At 42.4% G+C, this 12,616-nt stretch overlaps 1 protein-coding gene across 9 annotated transcripts in view; it reads right to left on the minus strand.

Annotated features, from left to right (window-relative positions):
• Positions 1–12,616, minus strand: part of DNMT3A (DNA methyltransferase 3 alpha) — a 201,555-nt gene that overhangs the window by 151,408 nt on the left and 37,531 nt on the right. The window lies entirely within an intron of this gene.

A 12,616-nucleotide genomic window follows, 5' to 3' on the forward strand; every position in this document is an offset into this window, starting at 1 on the left:
TTGTGAAGTTTATGCATATCTTGGGTGAATGTGGAGTGAATCATGGATAAATGTAGTGCGAATCCTTTGTGAATTTAGTGCATATCTTGGATGTAGTGTGAATCCTGGGCACATGTAGTGTGCATCTTGGTTGAGTGCTTGATTAAATGTAGGGTGGATCCTTGGTGAATGTAGCATGAATCTTGAGCAATTGTAATGCGAATCCTGGGTGAATGTAGTGTAAATCTTGGGTAAATTTATCATCTTGGGTGAAAGCTTTAAGGGCGCCCGTTACATTTATACAAATGCACATGAATGTAGTGTAAATCTTGGGTGAAAGTAGTGCAAATCCTTGGTGGATTTAGTGCATATCTCGGGTGAATGTGGTGTGTATCCTGGGAGAATGTACTGTGTAATGTGGGTGAATGTAGTGTGAATCTTGGGTGAGTTTAGTGTAAATTTTGGGTGAATGCATTGTGATTCTTGGGTGAATGTAGTGTGAATTGTGGGTGAAAACATTAAGGGCCCATTTACATTTGAGCACAGCCCTAATGCACATGTGTTAATGTGTGTTATGTCACCATTATGTCCGATGTACCAAAACACCCCATACAAAGATGTGTCACAATATCTTTGCTTCAATGCATGGTGATGCTTAGCCTTCTGCTGCAAAAAGTTTTTGTCCAATTTTTGCAGTTAGTGTAGTTTGCCACTAGGTGGCAGATTTTATCCATAAAACAACTCGGCTTCTTAATGCCAAAATCCAGTGACACTGAATGAGAAAACTGGGCAGAAAAGTGTGACCCCAGCAACAGGAGTGACTCCCCAGCAACAGAAATTTCCCATAGCAAAAGAAGTAACAACCCCCCCCCCCAGCAACAGGAGTGATCCATCAGCAACCACTCAGCAATAGGAGTGACCCCCAGCAACAGCAGTGATTGCCAGCAACAGCAGTGACCTCCAGAAATAGGAGTGCCCCTTAACAAAAATAGTGACCCCCCAGCAACAGGCATGACTTCCAGCAATAGGAGTGACCCCCAATAACGGGGTGACCCCCTGCAACAGCTGTGATCCGCCAACAACAGTTGAGATTGCCACCAACAACAGTTGAGATTAATATGAACAGGAATGACTGCCAACAACAGTTGTGATCCCTATGAACAGGAATGACTACCAACAACAGCTGTGATCCCTATGAACAGGAATGATTGCCAACAACAGCTGTGATCCCTATGAACAGGAATGACTGCCAACAACAGTTGTGATCCCTATGAACAGGAATGACTACCAACAACAGTTGTGATCAATATGAACAGGAATGATTGCCAACAACAGTTGTGATCCCTATGAACAGGAATGACTGCCAACAACAGCTGTGATCCCTATGAACAGGAATGACCGCCAACAACAGTTGTTATCCCTATGAACAGGAATGGCCGCCAACAACAGTTGAGATCAATATGAACAGGATTGACCCCCAACAACAGTTGTGATCAATATGAACAGGAATGGCTGTCAACGACAGTTGTGATCCCTATGAACAGGAATGACCACCAACAACAGTTGTGATCCCTATGAACAGGAATGACTGCCAACAACAGTTGTGATCCCTATGAACAGGAATGACCCCCAAGAACAGTTGTGATCCCTATGAACAGGAATGACAACCAACAACAGTTGTGATCCCTATGAACAGGAATGGCTGTCAACAACAGTTGTGATCCCTATAAACAGGAATGAACACCAACAACAGTTGTGATCCCTATGAACAGGAATGACTGCCAACAACAGTTGTGATCCCTATGAACAGGAATGACCCCCAACAACAGTTGTGATCCTTATGAACAGGAATGACTGCCAACAACAGCTGTGATCTCTATGAACAGGAATGACCCCCAACAACAGTTGTGATCCTTATGAACAGGAATGACTGCCAACAACAGTTGTGATCCCTATAAACAGGAGTGAAATGTCTGCTGTGAGCTCACCCTTTTATAGAAGGAAGGTTGGGTTATGCATTCCTTCAAGTTATTGGCTGACATTTTGGTTAAGAGTTTGTGAATCCTGGAAATTCGCCATGAAGCCAAACCTCATCCCTGATGGAGTGTCTAAAGGTGGTCACATAGATCACACACAGCACGGGTACCATTCACAGAACTCCTTGCATTTTTCTCAGTGAATGCAAGGTGTTCTCTGATTGGACAAAGTGGAGAGGCGGGAGGTTGACATTATGATCTCCACCTAGTCCAATCAGAGAATGCCTTGCCTTCATTGAGAAAAAATACAAGAAGTTCTATGAATGGAACCCCATGCAGAGCAAGCAACCCCCCCCCCCCATGGTTTCTCTGCAGCTGGGCAGCCACTCAGCATGGGACCCAAAAGACTGCGACGACCACTGGCTATTATCATAACCAACCACCAAAGAACAACCCAAAATAAATTCTTCTGTTCCTGGTGATGGAAAAAATACCACTTGTATCCATAGTAGGACCCAGAAACAAAAGTGCCAATTTTTCTTTTTTTAGCCTACCTAAAAACACACTGACACTGATACTAAAGTGTTTTTTTTTTTGTTTGCTTTTTGCTACCTAAAATACACTGACCCCGACTTTGGACATAAACCTTTGACCTCGGCCATGACCATTGACCCTTACGCTGACATTGACATAGTCATAGACCAAACCCTGATGTAGCTATTGTATCCTTTTTTCTTCTTATTATTTTTTTACTAACAATTTTCTTAGTTTATATTTTTCTCCTCTAGCAAGGAGAAAAAGATACAATGTATTATATAATGGATCTCATATGCATACATTGTATCTTTTTCTCCATTCAAGAGGAGAAAGAAACACAAGGGTGGACTTTACAGTGACTGATCATTGTGATAAGCAATCATAGGCTATCACATTGATTCAGTGATAGGGAAGCGGGCCGCCCAGGTCCAAGTTATTAATACGAGATGGAGAGCTCTCAGTGAGGGCTTGCTCTCTATGCGGGAGTGCGGTGTGTAGCACGCTCTCAGCACAAACACAGCGGTGCATATTTGCCTCTGTCAGGGCTGGGCTCAGCCCTTCCTTCTCAGAGCTGGCCGCTCAGCTGTCGGCTAATTGCCAGCTCCTGTCTCTCCACAGTTACTCAGCTGTTAATGATATCCTGCTCGTCAGTCCTGCCTACTTAAGCCGTCCAGCCCAGAGGATCTCTGCCTTCGCCTTGGTCAACATCACAGAAACTATCTCCTGTGATCCCATTCAAGACTTGCTTTGCTGACATCCCTTCTGGCTCCAGATCCTGCTTGCTGTTCCACTACATTGATCCCTGACTTCTGGCTTGGCTGACTGAACTTTGGCTATGTTTTGACTACGTTTGTTCTTTTTACTTTTATTATTAAACAAGTGTGATTTAACTGTACTTCTGTCTCGGCCTGATTTCATGGTTTCTGACAGCCCCCCATGAAAGAAGACCCACTATCATGAGGCCCCGTATATACATATCCTCATCAAGAAGGTGTTATTGTTACAGCATACAAACAGTGTTAATTTAGTCACCGAAAATTATGTTCGTCAACTAAATTACCACTATTTTAGTCCACTAAAATACGACTAAAACTTAAACAATTCAGTTGACTAAAATACGACCAAAACTAAAATGGCATTTTAGTCAAAAGACTAGGACTAAAACTTAATTTAAATTTTGGCTTCAAAATATAAACTGTTTATATATCACAACGACCAAATCTGTGTCTGTAGTGCATGTTCAAATGTTAATACCAGAAATAATAACGTGTTGTTCAATTTTTACTACAGGAGTATATACTGAGTTTGGCAATTCTAGAGAAATCCTTACAATTGCATTACAATTTAACTAAATCCATTAGAGTTTAGTCCACTAAAATGTAGGAGATTTTAGTTGACTGAAATGTACTGGGGATTTTAGTCGACTAAAATACAACTGAAACTAAAACAATTTAGATGCCCCTGTACAAATTATTAGTAAGACCTCATCTGGAATATGCAGTTCAGTTTTGGTTTCTGACGTTCTAGTGGTGTCTTAACCTTTGTGTTCCAACACAGGACAACATGGAAAATTTCTTGTGTTTGCTTCCCACTCAACCAGTTGCTCAGCGCATCTCTTTTGTGGGGGACAGTGGCAGCTTGCATACATCACCAGAACCAACAAGCCCACTGATTGTCCATGCCAGCCATTCTAAGCCAGGGTTAGATGGAACCCCTTTAGAGTTTGTTAGTGGCTCCTTGAGCTGTGGGTGATGGACCTCCCATTTGATGGTGTCTGCATAGTTCTGGGGTCAACACAACTTGGCAGAACAAGCAGGAGGACGCCAATAATATTTTTTAGCTATCTGTAAGGGTGGCATGCTGGCCACCACTGTCTAGGGGACATTCTTCCTGCTGACTACCGATATACTGTAAGGGACATTCTTCCTAGTGACCACCAATTTAACCACTTCCCGCCCACAGTACATCATATGACATCCTTGACTTTCAGTAGGTATATCTGAATGATGCCTGCAGCTGCAGGCATCATTCAGATATCATTCTTTTCTGCCGGCGATTCTGTGCACCGTAAGAATGATCCGCAGTTCCGCCGCTTGATCATTCTTACAGGCGATGGGAGGGGACACTCCCTCCCATCGCCCTTCGGTGCTTCTCCGGGCTCTCCCGTGCCAGCAGGGACCTGGAAGAGAAATCCGCCGCTGCCGGATGAGGACCATAGAGAATTCCGGTGACCGTTGTGACGTCACGTCCGGGCCGCAGATGTCAACAAACGGGGATCTCGGCTGGGAAGCATGAGATCTGTCATTTTGTTTTTCTCGATCTGATGCTTTCCAGCCTGAAGGAGAGCTGTGGGGTCTTACAGACCCCACATCTCTCCATAAAGAGGACCTGTCACACACCATTCCTATTACAAGGGATGTTTACATTCCTTGTAATAGGAATAAAAGTCATCAAAAAATTAAAAAAATAAAATAAAAAGAAAGTGTAAAAAGAAAAAGAAGTGAACGCACACGTAAGTCCCACCCTTATATGTAAACGCCATTCAAACCACACATATGCGGTATCGCCGCGACAAGTCTAGCACTAGACCCCCTCTGTAACTTTAAACATTAAACCTGTAAAAAAAAAAAAAATGTAAAGTGTCGCCTATGGAGATTTTTAAGTACCGAAGTTTGGCGCCATTCCACGAATGTGCGCAATTTTAAAGCGTGACATGTTGGGTATCTATTTACTCGGCGTAACATCATCTTTCACATTATATAAAAAAATGGGCTAACTTTACTGTTTTGATTTGATTGTTTCTTTGAAAAATTGTTGCGCAAATACCATGTGACATAAAAAGTTGCAACGACCACCATTTTATTCCCTAGGGTGTCTGCTAAAAAAACATACATAATGTTTGGGGGTTCTGAGTAATTTTCTAGCAAAAAAATGATGATTTTTACATGTAGGAGAGGAGTGCCAGACTAGGCCCTGTATGGAAGGTGTTAGGGGACATTCTAACTGACCACCAATGTAAGGAGCATTCTTCCCACTGACCACCAATGTAAGGTACATTCTCCCCACTGACCACAAGTCTAAGGAGCATTCTTTCCACTGACCACCAATGTAAGCAGCATTCTTCCCATGGATTACTAGTGCATGGTCCATACTTTTCACTGACCACCAATGTGAGGAGCATTCTTCCCACTGATCGGCAATGTAAGGTGTATTTTTCCCACTGACCACCATTGTATGGTCCATACTTTGCACTGACCATCAATGTAAGGGACATTCTTCCAACTGACTACCAATGTAAGGAACATTCCTCTCACTGACCACCAATGTAAAGGGCATTCTTCCCGCTGACCACCAATGTAAAGGACATTCTTCCAACTTATTATAAATGTAAGGAGTATTCTTCACACTGACCACCAATGTTAAGTCATTTTTCCCACTGACCCCCAATTGGTTATGGCAAGGGTTCCCCGAGACATGAAAATTATTTCAAGGATGTCTCTGGCGAAAGGCTGAGAAAAGCTCAAGCAACATGTGACTGAGAAAATAGACTGTGCTTCAAGATCACTTCTTCTGAAGGATAGATAAGCTGACTGCAGCCCACTATTTTCTACAAAATAACAAAAATGCCAATAGGGAATACAGCAAAAATACTGCTACAATTGTACGGCTATATGAAAGGGTCTGTTGAGAATGAATTGGGGTAATATGAGGTGGAAATAAAAGAATGTTTTATGAGAAATAAAGGATTGTGATAGTTATGTAAATACAGTTGTGTTCATAAGTTTACATACCCTAGCAGAATTTATGATTTCATGGCCATTTTTCAGTGAATTGGAATGATAACACAAAATCATTTCTTTCACTCTTGGATAGTGTTTGGCTGAAGCCTTTTATTATCAATCAACTGTGTTTACTCTTTTTAAATCATAATGGCAACAGAAACTACCCAAATGACCCTGATCAAAAATTTACATACCCTGGTGATTTTGGCCTGATAACATGCACACAAGTTGACACAAAGGGGTTTGAATGGCTATTAAAGGTAACCATCATCACCTGTGATCTGTTTGCTTGTAATTAGTGTGTGTGTATAAAAGGTCAATGAGTTTCTGGACTCCTGACAGACCCTTGCATCTTTCATCCAGTGCTGCACTGACGTTTCTGGATTCTGAGTCATGGAGAAAGCAAAAGAATTGTCAAAGGATCTGCGGGAAAAAGTAGTTGAACTGTATAAAACAGGAAAGGGATATAAAAAGATATCCAAGGAATTGAGAATGTCAATCAGCAGTGTTCAAATGTTAATCAAGAAGTGGAAAATGAGGGGTCAGGTAGACCAACTAAAATTTCAGCCACAACTGCCAGGAAAATTGTTTGGGATGCAAAGAAAAACCCACAAATAACTTCAGGTGAAATACAGGACTCTCTGAAAACATGTGGTGTGGCTGTTTCAAGATGCACAATAAGGAGTCATTTGAAGAAAGATGGGCTGCATGGTCGAGTCGCCAGAAGAAAGCCATTACTACACAAATGCCAGAAAGTATCCAGCTTACAATACACCAAACAGCACAGAGACAAGCCTCAAACCTTCTGACACAAAGTCATTTGGAGTGATGAGACCAAAATTTAGCTTTTTGGCCACAACCATAAACGCTACATTTGGAGGGGAGTCAACAAGACCTATGATGAAAGGTACGAAGGTGGATCACTGATGTTTTGGGAATGTGTGAGCTAAAAAGGAACAGAAAATTTGGTCAAAATTGATGGCAAGTTGAATGCAGTATGTTATCAAAAAATACCGGAGGAACATTTGCATTCATTAGCCTGGAAGCTGCGCATGGGACGTACTTAGACATTCCAACATGACAATGATCCAAAACACAAGGCCAAGTCGACCTGTCATTGGCTACACCAGAATAAAGTGAAGGTTCTGGAGTGGCAATCTCAGTCTCCTGACCTCAATATCATTGAGCCACTCAGGGAAGATCTCAAATGTGCAGTTCATGCAAGACAGCCCAAGAATTTACAGGAACTGAAGGCTTTTTGCAAAGTGGAATGGGCAGCTTTACCATCTGAGAAGATAAAGAGCCTCATCCACAAATAGCACAAAAGACTTAAGCTGTCATTGATGTTAAAGGGGTCAATACAGGGTATTAAAGCAGAGTTCCGCCAAAAAAAAAAAATTAAAGTAATCAGCTGCAAATACTGCAGATGCTGACTTTTAATATTAGGACACTTACCTATTCAGGGCGCCCACGATGTTCTCACCCGAAGCCGATCTGTCCCTCGGCTCCCGGGTGCAGGCACCGGCATCTTCAGTAAGGGAATCAGGAAGTGAAGCCTTGTGGCTTCACGGCCTGGTTCCCTACTGTGCATGCGCGAGTCGCGCTGCACGTCCTCACTGGTCCCTGCTGTATTGTAGGACCTGTGTGTCTCCCAGAAGACAGCGGGGGGGGATGGAGGATGGGCCAGACATGGCGTAGATTGCTGTAAATTCTGTATTAGACAGGTATCTGCTCCCCCCTGAAAGGTGCCAAATGTGACACCAGAGGGGGGACGGAACCAGAAAAGTTCCATTTTTGGGTAGAACTCCGCTTTAAGAACTGGGGCATGTAAACTTTTGATCGCAGTCATTTGGGTAGTTTCTGTTGCCATTATGATTTAAAAAGACTAAACACAGTTGACTGATAATAAATGGCTTCAGCCAAACACGAACCATGAGTGAAAGAAAAGTTTTTGTGTTATCATTCATATTCTCTGAAAAATGGCCAAGAAATCATAAATTCTGCCAGGGTATGTAAACTTATGAGCACAACTGTAACGTCAAAAAGTCATTGTATATTTCTATTAACATATCATGGAAAAAATGAAAAACACAGCTGCAAAAACTCATCCAGCTTAATGAACCAACTCGCTGGATCTGCTGGGAAGACCTGTTATTGCTGTGTGCCGTGTCCTGGCAGCCTAAACCCGGATGTTATTCCTGTTTACTGAGGTGTGCAAGAAAGGCAAATACTAAAGCTTGTGTCTTCATGTCTCTCTTCTACAATTCTCCATCTGTACCTGATACATCATTATACTAAGCAATCCCAGTAGCCACCATATTATTCCTCAGAACTCAAGCTGACCGCTAACCCAATTATACTGAGGTTCTTGCATCTTCATTAAAGCAGAGGTCTCAGATGGGTACTTTTGCAAACATACTGTATGTGGAGGCTGTACTTTATAGGAGTACTTTGGTGTGCTTAGTTGCTACAATGTATGTTTGCAGTTGAATCCTCTGCTTTTTAGACCTGGCTTTAAAACTGACCTCCAGTCTTCCTTTAGTCTTGTACAGTTGTACAAGGTCCACTCCTGTACTGAAAATTGTTACTCTGATTACACAACATACAAATTTTGCACAGTGTGCATTAAAAGCTGCAGCAATTTAGATAGAGCCTGCCTCATTTCCTGGCTGGAGGACATCCTGCTTCATCCTGCTCTTTCCTTTTCAGCCTGATTGTTCCTGGTCCATTCATTTCATTAATTGGATCCAGTTGATCCTGAAACTGTGCAGGCATCGCTCAATGGGAGTTCAGTCATCCAAAGCTCAAGGAACTCCTATCAACCTCTAGAACAGATTTTCTCAACCTTTTCACCCTAAAGGAACCCATACAATAATTTTCAGGTTTTGGGAACCCTTATTAAAGCAAATTATTTGTTGGTTAATGGGAAAATGCTTATTACATTGGTGGTCTGTAGTAAGAATTCAGCCCTCACAGTGGTGGTCAGAATGCCACCCCTATAGACAACAAAAAACATCATTGGTGTCTAACTGTTCGCTTTGCCTGGTGGCATTTGTCCTTAAATTATGTAGATACCATCAAATGAGAGGTAAATTAGCCACAGCTCAATGAACCCCTACAACCTCTAGAGTAGCCTTTCTAAAATTTCTATCCTAACCCATGCTAATACATTTCAGGTCTTCAGGAACCAACTCATTTAAGGTTAGGAGTAAATTCTCTTTACATTGGTGGTCATTGGGAACAATGCCCCTTACATTGGTGCTCAGTGGGAAGAATGCTCCTTACACTGGTGATCAGTTGGAAAAATGCCAATTACATTGGTGGTTAGTGGGAAGAATGTTCCTTGCATTGGTCATCAGATGGAAGAATGACCCTTACATTGGTGGTCAGGGGAAAGAATGCTCCTTACATTGGTGGTCAGTGGGAAAAATGCTGCTTACATTGGTGGTCAATGGAAACATCATTAGCGGTCAGTTGGAAGAATACTCCTTACATTAGTGATCAATGGCAAGAATGCCCTCTACATTGGTAGTCAGTGGGAAGAATTCTCCGTATTTTGGTGGTTAGTGGGAAGAACTGACTTTGCTAAGTAATGCAGGCACATCCAATGGGAATTAATCAGCCAAGGTTCAAGGAACCCCTAGCAACCTCTGGACCATAGGGTTCCATGAAACCCTGATTAAGAATGACTGTTCTAAAAGAACCCTGGTTGAGAATGTCTGCTCTAGAAGAACCCTGGCAGAGAATGGCTTTTCTAGAAGAACCCTGGTTGAGAATGGCTGCTCTAGAAAAACTCTGGTTGAGAATGGCTGCTCTAGAAAAATCCTGGTTGAGAATGGCTGTTCTTGAAGAACCCTGGTTGAGAATGGCTACTCTAAATAGAGCTTTCAGTGGCTCACTGAAATTCTTCTATTTGCCCTCTCTTAAAGTGTATGTAAACCCTAACAATGAACTTTTCCTATTCGCTCCTTTTTGCTCTGTTACAGCATATAGAGTATACCATTGAAAGTGTTTTGTTCTATGTTTTTGTGCAAGAAAACCTCTCCAAAGTGAGGAAACATCCCTTCTAAATTGTCACTGGAATTGGTAGTTTCTTATCCATTCCTGTTCCAGTGAAAGCTGTAACATTTTGGATTTTCCATCAATTTGTGTCCCATGGTCCCCATGATCACCAGGACAAATAAAGAGGGTTAATCGCCCCAGTGAAGACACAAACAGCAAAATAAAAAAAAAATTCTTACAGGGGTTCAAATGCTTCCCCACTCCATCCCAAACTAAAATAATCTTGGCCTTGGGTATCCATTAACTTAATTTGCCTTTTTTTATGACATGGCCCCCCTGCAGTTCTTTTGAATAACATTTTTCTAGCTTCACTTTGCCCTCAACCCTTCTTTCTTGACCCCCCTGGCTATTGCCTCTCCTGCCTGGCCCCACTCAGAGCTCAATGAATACATAACTAAGGCCGGTTACATGGATAGGATAGTCGGGTGTAGATTATTTTGAATATGAAACCATTCTGCAGCATACATTCTGCTATGAATTACTGATGAGGCAGATAACATCAGTCAGTAATGTACAGGCGTACCGCCGCGACACTTTCCCGCACTGTACCGACTCACTCCAACAGCTCACATAATTGAACTTTAAATGTGTCTTTTCTGTTAATGTAGCAGTCCATTAACTCTAACACTGCAAATATATGCTCGCTATCTTCCCCCGGCTGGATTACACCACTGGCTGCGCTAACAGCGGATTTCACACAGGCCGATGAGATGATCCTGTGCGTGACACGGGGAAGGAGGGTGAGGAGCGGGCAGGGAGATGGAGGGAGAGGAGACCCTGGGACGAGAGAACTGCCAATGTCTTATACAGCAGTGCTCACAAAGAGTATAATATAAAGGCATAGAGTCTTGGCTGGTGGGTGGGGAGTCTTAGATGGAGGCCGAGAGGTATACATACATAGACTTGTGGCAATGGACTCCAATTTAAACTAGAATGACTTTAAACCTAAGCTCAAGGCACAAAATATTTCATTTAAATGTATTCCTTAATAGCCACAAAGGATATAAATCCGCTTTGCAATCCCAGATATTACCTTGTAAAATTAGCAGCGACATTATCACTGTACAGTACATAGCCTGCGCAGAGAGCAGAGCTGTGGGAGGGGCCCAGCAGCTCCACCCACTACAGGCTGCCTGCAGAAAACTACAAGAGGGGGCGGAGAAAAGACCAGTCACTATGTACAAGAAGAGAGAGCAGCAGTCACTGGTCTTTATTATAGGAAGTTCCTGCACAGAGAGAAAGCCTCACACTGGATTACTGCACAGATCTTGAAGAAATACACCAAGCACTCCAAGGGGTCTATGTATAAAAACAAAAACAAATAACACAGCGAACTAATGCCATATTGTTTGTAATATGATTATCTCTTATGATCGCCAGCTCAATCTGGTGGCCATAATTCAGTATTTTCTTGAAGTATCTTATTCACGAGCAGGGCCCTCTGACTGCTCCTGTATTAAATTGTATTTTATTGTAATTGTACTGTCTGCCCTCATGTTGTAATGGGCTGCGCAAACTGTTGGCGCTATATAAAGCCTGTATAATAATAATAATAATAATAATATTCAAAAATAGATACTGCATTATAACCACTAGATGGAGGTGACGACCAAAGAAGATAATCATATTACAAACGCTTAGAAGAATGATCACTTGAATTATATCAAAGTTGCCCATGTTGCTCTATTCCAAAACACACATCTAGAAACAGTATTAAAGCGGAGTTCCAACTACATATAGGATTTTTTTTTTTTTTAAGTCATTCTCTTTCTATCTTATAATGTTAAATTAACACTCGTTATTCTCGTAAATAGCGCAGCTTTCATTACTATTTTATAATAAGAGTTACCTTATATTATTTGTGCTTGGGCATTCCCATCTTAGGTGTGGGCAGGTGAAGCCCACAAGCATACACTTTCTTGGTTATGGTGCTGCTGTAATACCAGCATGCACCGCCGTTCTTGCGCATGTGCCGTACACTTCTGATGTTGCCATCACAACGTACGGTGTCATCGGAAGTGCCCGCCCCTGTTGTGATGGCAACAATGCCCTTGGCGCTGCCCAGTGACACCTGGGAAATGATGACAGACATCTCCCAGGAGCACTAGCAAGCACGGGCGCTGAGGGAAGTGACGTCAGGCGCCTTGGAGAGGGAGAGGCAGATTACGAGGGACCCCCTAGCAACAGACCTGAAAAGGTGTGTAAATTTGCAGCCGGGAATTGTCTTTCATGCAGAAGTTATCACTTTTGCGGAAGGGGGTTCCACCCACCTTTCCCAGC

The sequence above is a fragment of the Aquarana catesbeiana genome, linkage group LG04 (genome assembly GCF_042186555.1).
Source record: "Aquarana catesbeiana isolate 2022-GZ linkage group LG04, ASM4218655v1, whole genome shotgun sequence".
Classification (NCBI taxonomy): Eukaryota; Metazoa; Chordata; class Amphibia; order Anura; family Ranidae; genus Aquarana; species Aquarana catesbeiana.